Source organism: Typopeltis vanoorti, chromosome 5 (genome assembly GCF_054136105.1).
Source record: "Typopeltis vanoorti isolate ZY-2024b chromosome 5, IOZ_Tvanoo_1.0, whole genome shotgun sequence".
Lineage (NCBI taxonomy): Eukaryota > Metazoa > Arthropoda > Arachnida > Uropygi > Thelyphonidae > Typopeltis > Typopeltis vanoorti.
In genome coordinates, this window is record NC_143553.1 from 148,193,241 (window position 1) to 148,213,490 (window position 20,250).

The window sequence follows — 20,250 nt, forward strand, 5'->3', positions numbered from 1 at the left end:
GAATATTCATTTATTGCAGGCATAAATTCCTGATTATTACTAAATTGATAAATAAATATCATTTAACAGTTATCTTAACTAAGGATCTATAGCTTTCCAATTTTCTGTGTGATTTAATTGCATTGAAAGATGTATAAGGCAAAACAGATGATAGAGTCGTATTGATGTTTCACTCACCAGCAATAGTAGGTTGACCTCCCTAAAAGGCAAGAATTCGCCCTTCTTCTGATGTCTGTCTGTCTGATCTCAGCCCATCCTGCAGAGGTAAGAGCATTAGCCTCAATACAATGTTTAGATGATCAATGAACACTCAGACCTTGATCAGAGGAGAAAGAACGAGGGCAGTAGGAATGCAGAAATGGACCTCGGTCAGAATTAGAAGATTCAGCTGGTAGTGCTAATAATGGTGTTTTTTGTGGTACTATCTGAAGAGAGAAAATTTTTTTTATAATACTTGTTTATGTTGTACCAAGCAAGAAAACCTATCGGGTGCTATCCCTGATATGGGGAAACAGCATATACCATTGGCCTGCCGAAGCCAGAAAGCTCCACCCCACAGATAGGATGGTACTCCGCCTTGCAAGCCATGAGGATGGTATGAGGCAACTTTCACATACCATGCTTGGTCTCTAGAGCAGGTTATTTTTTGCCAGATTATCTAAGCCTTAGCCTATGCACAGTTAAGGAGAGGTGAGGATATTACAATGTTCCATGAGCAAGATTCACAGATATATGAATTAATATGAGTAAAGTTAGCAGCTGTTATTGAGATACAGGTGTGAAAAATTTTCTGAAAGATTTCTTAACTCTGTTCGGGTGCAGACTCTGTTTCAAGACAATTTGAAATATGCAAGTTTATGTTTAATTCTTTATTCCTCTGTGAAGGCCAGTTGTAGGCACCATATGTGCGTAATTTATTGTTTTTAAGCTGAATTACTTACTTTTAGATTTTAATACTATATTTGGGATTCTGTTTCATCAATCTCAGTGAGAAAGCAATCTTAATTGCTTAATGGTTAGTCTTACTTCTTCACCCAATGGACACTACTCAGTAAACAGATAAAGCATAATGAGAATTACCGATTTCAGTTGTGTACGAAGTGGGAAAGACTTATCACTTTTCCCCTTCTAAAATGTGAATATTCAAAGGCTATTATAAGTTTTAGATCCCTATTGCAAACTTCACTGCAATCCAGATTATGTTATATGTTTGGAGCTAAATATTCATAAACCATGAAAGGTTTATGAATTTCTTTTCATATTTTTTTCATACAGTGCAACTGCACTTTCTTGAGCAATCATTTTCATATGACTCAGTACATTTTGTAGCGGTACTGTGGCTTAGTTGTTTTTCAGCAGATCTAATTAGGTAATTGTGTATCTTTTGCATGCTTATCAAACATATTTGTATTGTGCAACTTTAAGTGTTTAAATAAAATTTATTTTAAATCCATAATATAGATAAGTGATTAGAGCCTCCATAGCTCAATCGGTATAGACCAGGGATCCACAAACTTGTTAAGGCCCAGGGCCATATAATTCCACTGTTACTTATGGGAGGACTGCCAAAAAAAAAAAAAAACTTGAAAGTTATCTACCATATATTGCTTATTTTATTTATACCTATAATAATTTTTACAATAAAAAGTAAGTGAATTTAATTTGATGCGTGACATTGCATTGATTTGACAATTATTTTAATATTTGGTTCGAGTTTTGTAGTAGAGAACCGCAAAATTGATTCTTAATTTTCATCGGTCAAGTGGTTCCTATTTTTCGATTTAATATTCATGACTGAAAAAGTTCGTTCACAAATATTGAGCCAAAGAGGCTTGCACATTTTAATGCATTATCTAGCAACCATTTATAATTGTTTTTATTGACACAATGATAGAAGTTTAATAAATTGCCTTCGTTAAATTTATTTCGCAGGCTCTCATCGTTTTGAATGTCGATGAATTCAAGCTGTGCTGATTCGGGTGCATTTTCAGGCAAAATGGCAAAAAGATTGCTAAATAAATCTAGCAACAGTTTCACTTTTTTAAAATCAGAAAACCGATCCTTGAAGGCTGATATCAAGTTATCAATCTTTTCAACATACACAGTTTTGGAGTTGACATTGAACTTTTCAGAAACTTTCTTATAATTAGGAAAATGGATGCAATTCCCTGACTTCAGTTGGATTTGAAATAGATTTAACTTGCACTGAAAAGACAAAATGTGGACGTAAAGTTGAGTAACCAATTGATCTTTGCCCTGAAGTCATGTATTTAACATATTTAAATGATTAGTAATGTCAACCAGAAAGGCTAAGTCACATAACCAATCCAGATTTTTTGTGTCATGGACATTTTTGTTTTTTTCAGTCATGAAGATTTCAATTTCATCAATTAAATTTAGGAACCGCTCCAATGTTTGTCCACGACTTAGCCACCTCACTTCTGTATAAAAAATTAAGTCACCATATTCACTTTCAATGTCTTCAAGAAACTTTTTAAATCGTCGGTGATTAAGGCCACGGGATTTTATAAAATTAATCGTTGAGACCACAACTTTCATGATATGTTGAAATCCATGTTTCTTAGGGCACAAGCTCTCATGGTGGATTATACAGTGGAATTGTATCAACTCATCGTCGTGCCATCCCAAATGCTGTTTCAATAATGTTACCAATCCAGAATTAGCTCCTATCAATTTTGGAACACTGTTCCAAAAGCCCAGTGAACATGTTGTTACCTTTCGTTTGATCTGATAATGAACTCATTCCAATCAGCTCCTCACTTACCTCAAACTTTTGCGTTATTCCACGTGCAAATATTAACAACTGGGCTGTGGAAGTAATGTCAGTTGATTCATCAATAGCTAATGAAAAATAGGCAAATTTCTTTGAATAAGGTGTTAATTGGTCCTTTACATTTTTCGACATTGCAGTCATTCTTCTTTGCACAGTCATCCTGTTTAACTGAATTTTCTCAACATTTTTGGCTGATTCAGGACAAATTTTTTTAGCAGCTATCTCAAGGCAATCTTTAACGAAATCTCAGTCTGTAAACGGTCGGCACCTTTTTGCTATAAGGCGAGATATTTCAAAACTTATTTCTGTTGCGATTTCCGAATCTTGAATAGGTTTTGTAAACATCACTTGCTGACCTGTCAATTCACATTTCAAAAATGAAATCTTTTGTTTACATAGTTCTTCAGGTAGATTTGAAAATGTAGAATGCAAACTTTCATAGTGTTTCCTTATATTGTATTCTTTTGGTATGGCTACAGCACTTTTGCAAATCAAGCATACGATATTATTAAACGACTGCACAAAACCATGTTTTTCATCCTGTAGTTTGCATTTCCTATTTGGCCCTGCTTTATCCATTGTAGAATTTATTTTTTACTGTTTCCTAGGGGTGATAATTAATTGTAGCACTCACACCTATGAAAACAAAATACTCATATGATAAATAGACGAATTATAAAATTTGTTAACATTATTACTAACTGATTATCATATTGACTAAATGATTATCATATGTACAGGCAATCGTGACGTCACAGCTACTTTGCTTTGCGCATGTACCATTTTTAAAAATTACCTATCGTGTAACTTGTTAAAGTTAAAATAATACACGTTGAGGTGGGCTGCCCCAGCAAATCAACAGACGGCTGCATGTGGCCAGCAGTCTGTGCATCCCTAGTATAGATAAACCCCTTTGGTTGAAAAAAACCTGGGTTTGATTCCATGATGTGAAAAGGTGAGCTAGCCAATATCATACAGAAGTGGAAGTTTTTTCTCCTGGAAACTTGAGTTTTTTTTTGTCCCTCAGAAGGCAAACCAGGATCATGAGCACACAGAAAATAGCTTTCCCCCAAAAGTTAGGCTCTTCGACAAGTCGGTTTGGATTGTGCACGTAATGTCACATCATGCAAAAAGCCTACCCCAAAATAGATGAGATAAGGCACAAGAGGAGGGAGAAGAAGAAGAATATAGATAAGGGGATAATTTGAAAACAAAAGAATTCGGAAGATGATGGGGAAAATTCAAAGATGTCAATTCCGACATTGCTGCTGAAAAGAGAATGGCACATGACTGGAAAAACACTAAACAAAAATTTAACGAAAATTCCAAGTTGAGATTTGCAGTGATAGAAGTAAATAAGTCAGTGTATCAAAGATTTTAGCAATAAAACTATACAACTTTATGCAACACATAACAAATTTCACAGTGAATTTTATGTAAAATTTCAAGTTAATAGTCAAAATTGGTTTAATAAAATTAGCAACTTTAAAGCACAACTTCATGAACAAAAGAGAGGCCTAAAAAGATGTTTATCATCATTGAAACTAGTTATGTTAGCTAGTTATAAAGTAGCTTGGATTCTAGCTTTAAAAAAAAAAAATTCTGATGCTGAACTAGTAAAAGAAATATTGACATTATTGAAACTCTGTTGGAAAGTTATGCTTAAAAAATAAGATATTCTTCAAAAGGTATATAATTTACAATCAAGTCAGTCAAGACCAATTGCCTGCCAAATTGTAGATTTTTTGAAAGACATAAAAAAAAAATAATTTGCTTGAACAACCAAAGGACTGTTTGTATTTTTCTTTAGCACCAGATGAGTCAACAGATATTAGTGACACTGCACAGTTGATATATTGGGTTGAACATGTGACTTCAGATCTTCAAGTCAGGGAAGAAATGCTTGGCATTTGTGGATTATGAAATCGAACATGTGCAAAAAACATCTTTGAAAACTTTCTTGATATGTTAGAAATTTAATGCGATTTAAAAAAAAAAAAACAACCTGGTTTGTCACAACAGACAGTTCTTCTGCCATGGCTGGGATGAAATTAGGATTTCTTACTCTTTTTAAGCAGCATTTAAATGAAAATGTGATGTCCATGCTGTCATCTTTCCACAGCATTTTGCATCATGAAAATTTGCTCCCAGATGTCTAAACATGGTGAATATTGTGATTGCCGAATTGGATAAGAGGATGTGATCAAAAGAGTTGGTAGTGGTAGTTGGCATGAATGATTTGACTGGTAACAAGAAGAATGCAAAGAGGGATGTCCTGAGGCTGTTAAGAAGTGAAAGGTGAAAGATAACAGTGTGGTAAGTAAGGTAGTCACTGTGTTGCATAGCAATGATAATGATGAGTTGAAGGCAAGCGACGATTATGAATGATATGGTAGCAGATTTGTGTGAGGAGAAAGGAGTTCATTTTGTGAATGTGTGAGATGAGTTTGAGGGGCAGATAGAGGTGTATAAAAGATGGGTTTCATTTGAATGGATTTGGTGCAAGTCAGTTGGAGAAACTGCTGCTGCAAGAGCAAATGACTGAAGTGAATGTAAGACCTGAGGAAGCAACAGGTGTTGTGGAAGAGTAGGAGAGTAAGGTAGGCAATTTGTGGATGGAGAGGTGAGTGGCACAAGTGAAGAGAATAAGAGAGAAGGAACACAGAGTGGAAATGGGGGAAGGTCAGGGTGGACACTGCATTGAAAAGTGTAGATGATGGTTTCAGGAGTAAATATGTAAGCACACAAGAAAGAATTAAGATAGTCAAGGATTTGGGTGTTACATTTAGATCTAGGGAGGGGTGTAATGTCAGGAATGGGCAGGGAAAAGTGTAGAGGAGTCATGTCCAAGAAGTGAGGAATAATGGGCCTTTGTTGTAAACAGAAATGAGTTAGTACGTATGTTTACAAAATGCTAGAATTATTCAAAACAAGGAGAATGAAATTGTAGCATTCATAGTTCATTCGTCCAAAAATTGTTTGAAGACGTGGTTGAATGAGGATGACATTCTGACAGGAATATAAATGGATGGATATGTAGAGTTGCGCAAAGACAGACAAAACAAAAAGGGAGGAGGAGAAGTGTTATTGATGATGGCAGAGGATTTATGCCCATCTAGGGTGGAGACACAAGGAACAAATACTGACAGGGGTTTTGAAGCGGTGTGGTGTGAAGTGGAGATGGACAGGATAAAATGTTTATTAGGGTGTTGCTATAGGCCTGGTAATGTGGAAGGCAGCGAGAAGGAAATGTTTAGACAAATTTGTCTGGCTAATAAAAGGGCGGTCACTATGGATAATTTCAGTTAATAGACTGTAATGAAGAGATAGTGTCTTGAACCAAAAGAATGAATTTCTTGAATTTTAACAGAAGCCATAGGTAGATCAAGGGTCTTGGATTCGATTATCTCATCAGAATATATTGTTATGAATGAAGTGCCATATCTTTTTCCAGTTGGTGAAAGTGACCATGAAGTAATCACTCAGATGGTGGTCAGCCATATACACTTTTGTCAGAAAGAGTTGCATGGAACTGTAAGGCAGGTGATTATGGCAAACTCAGGCGGCAGCTGTTGAAAGTTTATTTTTCACTTGGTTAACTTCATTTTTCCATAATCATTCTTCCTTCTACTTGCCACATATCTTTTTTAAAAAAAAAACCTCTAGTGTTTTTATCTTAGCCTGATTTGCCAATTTCCTGCTCATACTCTACTTTTGTTTTCCTTATTGAGTCACTCTCCTGACTTGTTTTTTATATTCTTCATGTGACTGAGTACCATTATTCATCTTGTACTTTCTTACTTTCTCCAAAGGGCTTTCTTTTTCCAGATTTCATGCTTAAGCTCCACATTCAGCCTTTTGGCCTTTGGGATACATTGATGCTATTATGCATTTCTTTGTAAGTTCCCATGCAGCATTTATTTCCTTACCAGTCAACTCCTTGTTCCATGGTATAGCTCCAAGTTGTTTCCTAAGCTTGTCATAATCACCAACCTTATAATTCCACATATATCCTTTCCTCGCAAAAGCCTGCATATGACTAGCCACAACACAGGTGATTACTTCATTATCACTTTCACCAACTGAAGGAAAATGTGAAACTCCTCTAACCATTACATCCTCTGATGAAATGATGAGATCCAGAACACTTGATCCTTGCGTGCCTTGCTTTACATGCTGCCTGAGATAGTTATCTCTCAAGAACTCGAGAAATTGACTTTCCTTATTCCCAAACGCTATCTCTTCATTCCAATCTATACCGCCATAATTAAAATCACCCATAATAATTACCCTTCCTTTGTTCACTAATCCAAGTTGTTTATACATTTCTTCATCATCACCTTCCACATTCCCAGGCCTCTAGCAACGTCCAACTAAATATGTGTTCTTCTCAACCATTGCCACTATTTCCCTCTTTCATGTCTACAATATATTGACAAACAACCATCGTTCTTTACCTACACTGCCAATTTATTTAAATCGTTCTGCAGGATATCTGCATCACCTTTATCAATCTTAATATCTCCCTTTAAATCTTTCCCTATATCATTAATATTCAAATTAGAGTAATGATTTAGTATGAAGCACTTCGCTACTCACCCTCATTCACCTTGATTACACTCCACCATACACCATCCTCTGATGTCTGTCAGCCCCATCCCCCAATCCATGTCACCAGTCTCATATCCTATTTATTCCAACCTATGTGATAGTATTCCATGCAATATTCTATGGAATGCCTTGGCAAAGTCTACCCGTATAACCATTTCCTTTATTCATTTCTGTTGTCACTTTATTATAAAATGCAAATAAATTGCTAAGGCAGGACTCACGTTTTACAAAACCATGTGCACCCCCCCCTTCCATAGATAATCCTGGATTACCTATGGAAGGGGGGGGGGTGGATTCCAGGAAAATGGAATTTTCCTGGAATCCAGTGTCGTCAATGTAATGCACGGTATGCAGTCTTTTCGCTTCATAGTGCATAACCTTACCATTTGCTACGCTAAATGGACATCCATTATCCATTTCCTAAACTACCATTTAATTTAAATCATCTTGCAGGATATCCATGTCACATTATTTGCCATTGCCCTTTTCAGTTTTGCATCAACAGTCAACTGAATATTTCTCTTCTTATTATTTCTTATATCATTAATATGGAAATCAAACATTTAGTGGCCATAGTACAGAGCCCTGAGGCCCTCCACTAGTCATCCTAATTCTCCTAGATTCCATTCCATCATATACTACTCTCTAGTGTCAAACCCTCACTCATCCACCTTATCCATGCCCTACCAGCTTCATATTCAATCCCATTTGCTCTAACTTATGTACTGGTTTTCCGTGTGGTGTTCTTTCAAATAACTTTGCAAATTCCAGCAGTATCAAGGTGTGGGCATTTCACTTATCCAACTCTTCTGTTGCTTTTATAAAATGTGAGTAAATTACTAAAGCTGGCTCTATCTTTCATAGAATTGTGTTGTCCCCACACAGTATCATGTTCTTATCCACCCAGTCCTGAATTCTACTTTTAACCAACTTGTCCAGTACCATAAACATTACTCCTGTGATAATTGTCTCAGGAGTAATGTTTGTCTTGGAGCTCCCTTTATGTAAATATCTTGCACTCTTTTCAGTCCCATAGAACCTTGCCAGAGATAATGAGACTTAAACACTTTGGTTGGCAGTGCTGCTAGTTCTCTTGCTCATTCTCATTCAAATTTCTCATTCCAAGCACCCTCAGATCATCAGAATTGGAGTACATAGAGACCAGGGGTTCACAATCCTTGTACTCCCCCCATCGGTCTATATCAGCAACCAACAACATACATGTTCATAGAAACCACATCACCTTATATAAATATCATTTTTAGATTAAATGGTCATTTTCATTGGTTTATTATTAAATATTTTGTTGTATTACATCATCTATCATTCCAACAGTTTTGTGTAATGTAATAGTTGCTGCTAATGCATCACAATTTGTTTATGCTATAAATAGCATAAACAATTTGTTTATGCAAAAGCTAGTTTTTGCATTTTTGTGCTGAGATTGCTGTGGCTAGTTTCTGTGCAGTTAACACCTCACAGAAAAAGTGATTCAAGCTTTGAATAGAGAAGGCTGTGTTCCTCTTGTGAAATAGCTAAAGGGTGTCCTGTAGTCAATTTACTGTGGTATGGCTGTTGTCAAAAGTAAAGGAAACTGGAGCTGCTGAAAGGAAGAGGGACAGGAAAAAAAATCCACTGTCTACACCATACCAAGATAGAGTTCTAAAGTGGCCCTGCCTCAAAAATCACAGTGTTTCATCTGGTAAACAGAAATGGGACTGTGAAGAACAAACGGAAGTTGTGGCAAATTCTGTGACTGTCAAGAGAAGACTCACTCATCAGAAATTTATAGCCATGAGCCCTAAAAAGAAGCCATTCTTAACTAAAAAAAGAAGATTGCCTCGGTTAAATCTGTGCAGAGAACATGCCAAACAGGCCTCTGATTTAGTGGAAAAGAGTAATTTTTTCTGGTGAGAAAAAGTTTAACCTGCAGGGCGTCGATGGCAGACAGACAGTTTGACAGACAGAAGATGATTGAAGAAAATATTCAACCAGTTATATATTTGGTTTAATCCTTTATCCAAGTGTAAGCAAACAAAGTTTGCACCTGAAGTATTTTCAGGACTGGGGCAACTTGTGGTAATGGTGGAATAAGTTCTGATCACTTGCCTTAGTATCTCCCATAATGCAAAGCACACTTATCATTACGTACCATTATACACAGCAAATAGACAGTAAAAGCTAGTTTTTGCATTTTTGTGCTGAGATTGCTGTGGCTAGTTTCTGTGCAGTTAACACCTCGCAGAAAAAGTGATTCAAGCTTTGAATAGAGAAGGCCGTGTTCCTCTTGTGAAATAGCTAAAGGGTGTTCTGTAGTCAATCTACTGTGGTATGGCTGTTGTCGAAAGTAAAGGAAACTGGAGCCTTAATGCGTATCATTATACATGTCCTTGCGAACATGTATAATGATACGCATTGAGGGAAGGGCCACCATCCAGACTGGTTTCAACCTTTATTGAGGTTCCATCAGTGGGAGCCAGACCCAGAGGTGGTGATACTGAGGTGGAAGTAATGCAGAAGTCGTATCACCATATACTAGTTGCCAAAAGGTTTCAACACCATATTATTAAAATTCTCTGGATTAGAGATAGTTGATGGAAGTTTTTTCACTTGGCTATGCTACCAGTTATATATTTGGTTTAATCCTTTATGGCAAGTGATCAGAACTTATTCCATCTTTACTACGGGTTGCCCCAGTCCTGAAAATATTTCGGGCACAAACTTTGTTTGCTTATACTTGAATAAAGGATTAAACCAAATATATAATTGGTAGCATAGCCAAGTGAAAAAAATTCCCATGAAAAATTCAACCCCAATTGTTTGGTGTCAACAGTCAATAGAATTCTCAGCCAGTCAGATGATCTGGGACTTTATTCATATCATGATGTTTCACAAAATGCTCAATGAATGCTGTAACCAGAAAATTTTACAAGAGGAATTACCGCCTACTGTCACAGACCACTTTACCATAATGAACTGTATCTTTCATGATGACTCTGCCTCTTATCGTAGGGAATAAAATGTAAGTAATGCTATTATAACCCTAACATGCACCATATGAATTGAGTTTAGTACTTCAACAAAAATTAAAGCTTTTTTTTTTTAAAGGTTAATAAGTGGCTCAATGAACACTTGATTCAGCCACTACTGTGGCCAGGAAAGAGCCTCAATCCCATTGAGCATTTGTGGTACCAAATGGTACCACAAATGGTACCTTCTTAGAGCTTTCTGAGGTGTTTTCAGAAAACACCTCAGAAAGCTCTAAGAAGCCATTATAAGGGTATGGAACCATGAATTGACAGTTGCATTCATCAGTAAATTGATTTTGTCAATGCCCTAGAAATGCTAAGCTGAAATAAAGGCAAGAAGAGTGCCCACAAAGTACTAAACAGCAAAAATTGAATTTTTCGCTTTGAATGTTAGGAAAACTGTGTAGTTGAAATAAATTTTGATACCAGTATTTGTTTTTCCATTAAAAAATATCACTGTCCACTCTGTTTTGAAATATTTGCAAATTTGTCAAGTTTGTTTTCATTTCCTAATTATTATTTGGCTTTCTTTAGTAGATGTGACATAACATCTACTAAAGAAAGCCAAATAATAATCAAAAATAAAAATGTTATATTACTGTTGAAAGTTTTTCCACTTGGTTATAATATAAATTAGATACCAAGAAATTGATATACTTGGTTTAATCCTTTATCCAAGTGTAAGAAAAAAAGTTTGCCCCTGAAGTATTTTTAGGACTGGGACAACTCGTATAGAAGCTAATGACTTCACATCACTTGCTTTAGTATCCTTGGGGACATGTATAATGCTATGCATTATGGGAAGGGTCACTACCTAGACCAGCTTTGACCTTTGAGGTCTCGTCAGTGGGAGCTAGACCCAAAGGTGATGCTAAGGTTGAAGTAATGCAGAAGTCATATTTTCACATACAAGTAGTCAAAGGTGATATGAAGTCATTAGCTTCTATACAGGAGTTGCTCCAGTTCTGAATATACTTCAAGCGCAAACTTCACTTACTTGGATAAAGCGTTAAACCAAGTATATAATTTCTTGGCGTCTTTAATTTATAGTATAACCAAGCGGAAAAACTTCCAACAACTATCTCTAATCCAGAGCATTTTAATAATAAGGTGTGGCACCTTTTGGCAAATTGTATATGTCTCATCAGTGGGAGCCAGACCCAGTGGTGATATTGAGGTTAAAGTAATGCAGTAGTCATGATTTCATATATGAGTAGCCAAAAGGTGTCACACTTTATTATTAAAATACTGTGGATTACAGATAGTTATTGGAAGTTTTTCCACTTGGTTATAATATTATAAATTAAAGATAGCAAGAAATTATATAATTTTAATCTTTTATCCAAGAATGCAAACAAACTTTGCACTTGAAGTATTTTTCTGGACTGGGGCAACTTCTATATAGAAGTTAATGACTTCACATTGCTTGCTTTAGTATTCATATATGAAATTATGACTTCTGCATTACTTCAACCTTAGTATCACTTCTGGATCTGGATCCCACTGATGAGACCTCAAAAAAGGTCGAAACTGGTCGGGGTAGTGACCCTTCCCATTATTCATAGAATTATACATGTTCACAAGGATATGCTTGTGAACATGTATAATTCTTAGTATCCCGAAGTGCTTTGCATTTCGAGATACTAAAGTAATTGATGTGAAGTCATTAACTTGTCTCAGTCCTGAAAATACTCCAGGTGCAAACTTTGTTTGCTTTCACTTGGATAAAGGATTACACCAAGTACATAATTTATTGTTTTCTTTAATTAATGTTATATTACCTTCTTCATTATTTGCGACAATTAGTGTGCTATTATCCCTTTTCAAATAGGCATTCAAATTTAATTATAAAAAAAAAAACATGGTTACAGCATGTGATGTGGTTTCTATGAACACAAGTGTATTTTTGTTACTGTTGATCTTTATCTAATCTCAAATGAACCATCTTTCTCTGACATCTGCTGGTTGCACTTTGTTGGCTGTCATCAGTAATACCCCTACTCCTATCCTGTTCCATCTGTTTTTCAGGAAAGGGAGATGGTTAACAACAGGAGTAGATGTATTAATAATCTGTCAACCAAATTTCACTGATGCTGACAATTTTTGGCCAAGTCAAGCTGACACGTGCCATAAACAACACTCCTTTATTTCTGATGTTTCTAGCATTGGTATCCATGCATATTAACATTCCCTTGGACCCTATTCCAGGGAATATGCAGGCAATTGTTTGGGGAAATGGCACTTGGCATGCATGATCATTTCTTGCACTCATTTGTCCTAGGAATGGCCAGACATGCACTCAACTACATCTCTTACCCCCCCCCCCCTCCCTGCAACTCATTTAGTTTCCCCAATTTGGCACTTCCAATCTTTCATTGAACAACATTTCACTTTCTTAAAACATCTGACTCTTGAACTATTCAAACTATTCTTCCTTCTTGTTCCTAATACTCCTGGCATTAGTATACATGAATTGCAGTGTTCCCTTTGTCCCACCCCTATCTTGATGCGTTATTCTAAATATCCCATTCCCATTTTTTGTCCTTATTGCTGGCTCAGGTACATTATATACATTTTTACACTCAACTGTCTCACTGATGTCTGGATATCCACTTCCCCCCCCTCCTTGGTAGTTCTAGTTTCCCTGGTTCTGCACATCCATTTTCACTTCATTCAGCAACACTTTTTCCAGTCTCCGCACACCAAGTCCATTCAAATGCAGGCCATCCATCTTGTATAAGTCCTTTCGCCCATCAAACTCATTCCACACGTCCACAAATTCCACACCACACCGTCCGCCTAACCTGCGCATAATATCATTTGCGATTATGGCCCTCCTTCTAAACTCCTCTCTGTCATACCGCGGTAACAGACTCACCATTCTAACTCTGTCACTCTTTTCTTTCGCTACCTTTAACAATACTTTCAAGTCCTCTCTCATAAAAAATTTATCACCTTTCAATTCATTCGTACCAGCCACAATTGTTATTTCTTTCACCCTCTGTTTTTGCACTCTAATGCTCTCACTTACATCCTTAAATTTCGCACCCGGTAAGTATGATTTAGTTACACTCCCATCTATTACTCCTCTTAATAACGAGTCACCATACAACACTCTCTCCTTCATTTCGGAAACTCGCCCATGCTGTTTATTTACGTTAGCCGAATCACTCTGGAAAGAGTTTTGCAGGTGCTCTAATTGCCGCTGCGCATCTTGTATCACTGCGTGCAGCCTAGCGATCTCACTTCCTACAAATAATTCCTCATTTTTTTTTATCATTCAAACCATTTTCTCTTTCTGTATAATTGCTCTCGCTCTTTCTTAGATCACCGCTCACATTGCCATCTTGTACACCGCAATTCCCTATCGATCCACTATTTTCACTCGCATTCTGGCTTTCTTCAACCATAACTGTCTCACAACCTGACACATACTTCGACTCCTCACTTTGCATACACTTTCTACACATTCTCCCACCACTATCACTTTCAATCCATACTCCAGCCTCATTCGGGAATGCATACATTCCACACACATCACATTGGACAAATTCTCTCGCATTATAGTTTTTGAACAATGGTATCATTTTTTACATTCTCCTTTGCACTTTCTCCACTGTATCAGAATCACTATGGAAACCAGGAGACCAGACTTGCCTGCAATAATCCAAATAAGGTCTTATCAAGACCTTGTAAAGAGGCAAAATGACTTCCTTATCTTTACCTGTCAAGGTTTGTTTCAGCATTGCAATTATTCTATGAATTGTATTTACAATTTTTGCTATATGATCCTTGAACTTCAGCTTCCTGTCGACTAAAACTCCAAGATCCCTAACCTCATCAATTTCTTCTAGCATAATACCACCAATATAATGCAGCATTGTGATTTCTAATTACACCAAAATACATGACCTTGCAATTATTAAGATTGAACTGACAGCCATTTTCCCATGCCCACAATTCCAGCCTTTTCAAATCTATCTTCAAATATTACGTATCAGCAGCATTCCTGATTATCCCACCTATCTTTACATCATCAGCAAATTGCTGTATATTGCTTGTCAGATCCTTCCCAATATCATTAATGTACAGATTGAATAACAGTGGACCAAGAACTTGTGGTACACCACTAGTTACCTTAAATCTTGGCAACTCACTTATATCCTCACTTATATATTCATACTTATATTATATCGATAGGATTCTTGTGGGTTGTCTTTAGTTTGCAGTGCCAGTTTCTTTTCATACTCGGACTTAGCTTTCCATACAACAGTTGTGACTATTCTAGCCTTGCTGCATATAATTTTTATAATGGACATCATCCTTATCCACACAGTATTCCTTCCACATCATCTGTTTCTTATGAATCTCTTACTTAATAAGATTACACATCCATTTGACTCTACCCTATTTATTCTGTACTGTTGATATTCTTCTCATCCTGCAACGGATACCATTTCATTGAACTCGCAATTCAATGAATTCCTGCATTATAGTTCAGCATGTAATCTTTTATGAATGGAGCATTCATAAATTTAATCACTTCCTAAGTGAGTACTGCATGAACTCTGTCACCAACTGGAGGCTGAATAGTTAAGTCTTTAACCAAGCACCCTCTGACACCATAATCAAATCTAACATTTTTTGACCCAGAGTTCTTTCTGTCATATGCTGCTTTAGGAAATGGTCTTGCAACAGCTCAATAAATTCTTTAGGTTATATTATAGAAGGCATAAACTTTCAAGTAGAATTAATGTGCATCAGTATTCATCATCCTTTATTCTGGCCCTCTACGTTGTTTAACATCTAAAAGAAAAAATTTCTAGAGCTGCATGAAAAACTATCTTTATGTTTTGGATATATGCCGTAATGCTGTTAACATAGCATCTGCTATGCTTCGGACATTTTTAATATTTCTTCCACTTAAAAACATCATCTATGGTTTTTCACAGATTTGTTCTTGAAAACAAGTATATCTGTAAATATATATATTTATTTACAGAAAATCAGTTGTTGAATTTACTCTTGAAAAAGAATTGTAATGAATGTTATCCTTTCTAGATGATAGAAACCTCCAATGTGAAATTGACCTTTCTCTCTATGGTCTGGAGCATAAAAGTTGTGTGGTGGTAACAGCACACTGTATTTGGGAGTGTGGCAATGGTTAAATACCCAAATGATTGGAATTATGAATTGATTGTGCTATCTTATTAAAATAAATAAAACAGCGTAAGAATTAAATGGAAGTTCTTTGTCATATTCTTGAAAAACTAATAAAAATTAAAGACCAGATTAGGTTTCAGCCAAACAGGACAAAAAAATGAGCCTATGTTTGACCCTTGAACATATAGGTGATTGTAGATGCTCATAGTGGCATTGTTTTGAAGACCGTCTTGCCTATCTTCCTTTTGCACAGCATGATTACATTTGCATTCTAATTAAAATGCAAATCAATGGTAAGAATTGAGCATATTGAAACGTACAATGAAATTTGTGATATATTCATAAGCAGTGTTCAGGATACTATGAAAGCAATACAATTAAATTTACATTGTTCATCTCTGAACAGTTTATTATTATTGGCTACCTCCATTGAGTCCTTAGATTCATCAAAGAGAGGCTATGAACATCATGCCAAGCACTTTCCGATGTTTGTATAGTGTCTTTCATACTTTGCTTTGAACTCATTCACAGTCATGTGACCCACAACTGATTCTGGCAACCTGTTCCATTCATTCACCACTCCCCAAGCAAAATATCCCTTCCTGACATCCCTGTTAATTATGCTCTTGCTTAGTTCAAAAGATGGCCCTAGTTCTCCAACCACCAGACCTGTTCTGAAAAATTTTCTGTGATATTGTGATATTAATCTTGTAAAAGCTCTTCAGCAAGTTGTATGTCTCAATCATATCACTCCTTTTCAGCCTATCAACCAATTTCTGTAAGCCATAAATCTTCAATCTGTCATCATACGGTTCATTCCATAGACCTGCTTCTGTCTTGGTCACTTGCCTCTGGATCCTGTTCACATCCCCAAGAAACTCAGATGACCACATTTGCATACAGTACTCAAGATGGGGTCTTAACAAGTCTCTATAAAGAGGTATATTAACCTGATTGTCACTGTTCATCAGGGTATTCTTCAGTAGCCAAGTAATCTGATGATCTGCTTAGGCCACTTTTTGTGATATGTTTTCTAAAATTTAACTCCCTGTCCCAAATCCCTGACTTCATAAATTTTCTGGAGTACAGTTCCATCATTGTGGTACAGTTTGTAATCTTTTCACCCCAAAATGCATAGCCATACACTTAGCCACATTAAAATGAATAAACTACAGTTTGGTGTCTCTCCATCAACAACCCTCTTATCCACTTCACCAATTTTATGTCCATACCCATGCTGTAATTTATTAATTGGAATTCCATGCAGTGTCATGTCAAAAGCTTTTGCAAAGTCCAGCATTCTCTGTATTGCAAGTTACTGAGGCATGGCCTACCCTTCTCCAAATCATGTTGCCCCATATGGTATACCATTTAACATCTGTCCATTCTAGTATTTTGCTCTTTACCAACTTCTTCAGTACTTTGACACCGTTCCTGATTGCTACATCAGTCTTTATGCAATTGAACTATTTTTCCCTCTTTCCATCCTTTTGGGACCAAACCAGAGCCAAACAGCTTAAATAATATGGTCAAAGGCACTGCCAGTCCCTAGCACCTTCTCATAAAACTCAAGCTGATATACCATCTAATCCCAAAGTTGTGTTCACATCAAGGTTCTGTAATATGCTATGCACCTCCAGTTCATTTACATCAGTTTCCATATAAACTTTGCCTCTTGTCTCTACCTGAATGATTATGCTAACATACAGTGTTCACTTAGTAATTCTACTATTTTGCTCGATTCAGTTACTCCTACCATTGATAAAATTATTCTGCCATAAACATTCTTACTTTTACTTTTGCTGTTGGTCACCTTTTGTCATTGAATTCCCTCATCACCTTTTTTGTAGCTCCAACTTAATGATGATATTCATCTTTAATTCACTTGATTTATTCTTCTGACTCTACGTTTGCAGTCTGTTATTACTTCTCTCAAGCACTCCTTTACCACTTATCATTTATTATCAAGAATCAGCCATTCCTCATTTCATGGATGGGAATTAAACCCAGGTCTTTTTGACCAAAGGGCTCTATCTACACTAACTGAGCTATGGAGGATCATACTCATATTCCATTTACCATATATAATTAGCATTCTGAACAACTTTTTCTTTTTGTACCTTGTCTTTTTTTTTTTTTTTTTTTTTTTTTTTTAGGACCTACAAAACTTAAATACAGATCATCATTATATTCCTGCAATTCATGATTTCTCGACTATTTTCTTAGTGAAAATCTGATCCTTACAGTGTTGGCCTTGGTTAACTTTGTAACAATCCACTACAAGAAAAAATTCCAAAAAATCTGGCAACATCTAATGCTATAGTTAACATATACTTTCCACATTACATGTAAGAGGTGCTATCCAAAAGTTTGGTGAATTTGCCATTAAAAAAAAAAAAAAGTACTTATCCTAGTTTCCACCATCTCCTTCGAAATAGTTCTCTTGGACACATATACCGCGATCTTCAGTAGTTTTTTCCCATGATTCCATGCATCCAAGTCCTCAGGTGCGACTGTGTTGTGCACTTTGTGTAATTCATCAATGAACTTGACCCTCTGCAACTTTTTCCTGTTGAAATAGTTGCAGGGGGTGAGATTAGGTGTCTAGGTGGAATAGGGAATGCTTGTCATGTTTTTTTGGAAGCCAGGAACTGTTGAATATGTCTTATGCTCAAAACATCCTACAAAATGCATTAAATAGTCTCCTTTGACAGCCCTATAATTTCATAAACATCATGAATAGTTCACCTACAACTGTAAGGATAGTGGCATGCACTTTGGCAGTGTTTTATGGTGTCTTTCTTGTTGACAGTTGTCCAGAACACTTGTCAGATGTTCCTTGAATCACATATAATGCAAAAAAGTTTTGCTTTGGTTTCTACCATTATCACTAAATGACTTATGCATTCATTGGATTTCTGCTGCAATTTTTTTTAAAGTTTAAGAAAAATTTAATGATGTTACAAAAATTCAAGAACACAGCCTCTCAGCTTGCCAGCTGTTAGCATACTAATTCATAAAGGATACTGCTTGCCCCTTTTATAACAGAAAATCATATTACAACCTTGTTGCAGGCAATATTTAAATTCCCTGAACTTTTGGGGAGTACCTCATGTGCCTTCTGAAAGGGGGAGTGAGGGAAAGACAGGGGGGTTAGAATGTGTGCTCACTTTTTTAAGTAATACTTTAGTGTGAAGGGCACCAGTCATGCTTCCTGTCCCATCCTGCCCTCTTTGGAAACTATATGGTGAGCTTTCCCTTTTTGAGAAGAAAAATACCCTCTGAAAATAAATGAATTCCATTATTGGCAATATCCACTTAAGTATGCGTAGGTCATTTCTTGTTAGGTAGTGACATTATTAAGTTCACAACGGTAGTAGAAATGGAGCCTCTGTAGCTCAGTTGGTATAGATGAAGCCCTTTCATTGGAAAGACCCAAGTTCGAATCCTATCTATGACACGAAGAACCTTTATCTGGACTTTTCGACTGAAGATGAGTTAATTGGTCTCATGGAGAGGGTTTTTGCTCCCCTACAAAAGGCTATCCAGCCACAAAAATTACTTACAATTTACAGTCATATCAGACAATGCAGTAGGTTAACCACTCTATCCTAAGAGTGTCAGATATCTGAGATGCTAAGTTACTTGGCCATTACAGGCAATTGAACTTCATGTGAAAGGGAAGACAATTCTAGAAATGCAAAAATCTTTGATAGGAGAATTTCATTACATTAAGAACATCCCAGGCAAAATTAAGTGCACATCTGCTGAAAACTAACATTCTTGTAAAATTATCGTAGATAATCTGACAAAGGCTGCTGCATAGAGACGAGAGCATGGGAAAGGAAGCATGTTACTAAAATAAGTGCATCCCAGCTAGATTTTTCATGTCACCATATACAAACATTATAGTTTAAATGCTACCAACCTTTGTGGATTGAAGCATGTGCCGTTCTACAGTTTTGTAGCCATTGTTGGTTTAACATCCAGCTCGAAGATTCATGAATATTTAACAATTGACTCATGTAAATGGGTGCAAGCCAGCTCCAGTACTCCCACTGTATATATCATATATGTCGGCATGTAAGACGAGGCCTAAATTTTAGGCTATTTTTAGTTTTTAAGCTTAGGTCGGTTGTATAAGACAACCCCCCAATTTCTTCTTTCTTGTATTAATGCGACGTTAGGTATTGTTATATCCATTATTTTTTTGCATAGCATAGATTTAGTATTTACGTGAATTACCTTAATTAAAAGGCCAATTTTAATTAATTATTAATTTCGCATTTTTTCTAAGTTTTAGGGTTATTAAAATTGTTATTTAAAATCATGGAACCAGCAACAAAACGAAAAAACATGGAGAAACATCTCGTGGAATTCCACGAGAAAAACGAAGAAAGTATGAAGCTCGATTTAAAATAAGGGTAATTGAAATGGCAATGCAAACTAATAACTGTGCTGCTGCAAGAAAGTTTGACATAACCAAGAAGATGGTAAGAGAATGGAGGAAAAAAGATGTTTTTAAAAAAATTGCAAGTTAAAACCAATGATCATCTTCAAACATAAAACTATACCTAAGATAAAATTTCCTTCTGGTGTTTTAGTACATTTTCCCGAAAAAGGATGGATGGACAAAAATGGTGTGAAATTATG

General features: G+C 36.2%; 1 protein-coding gene across 1 annotated transcript in view; it reads left to right on the forward strand.

The window, feature by feature from the left end:
* Positions 1–20,250, forward strand: part of LOC150106928 (NPC intracellular cholesterol transporter 1-like) — a 920,722-nt gene that overhangs the window by 739,525 nt on the left and 160,947 nt on the right. The gene's annotated exons all lie outside the window — the stretch shown is intronic.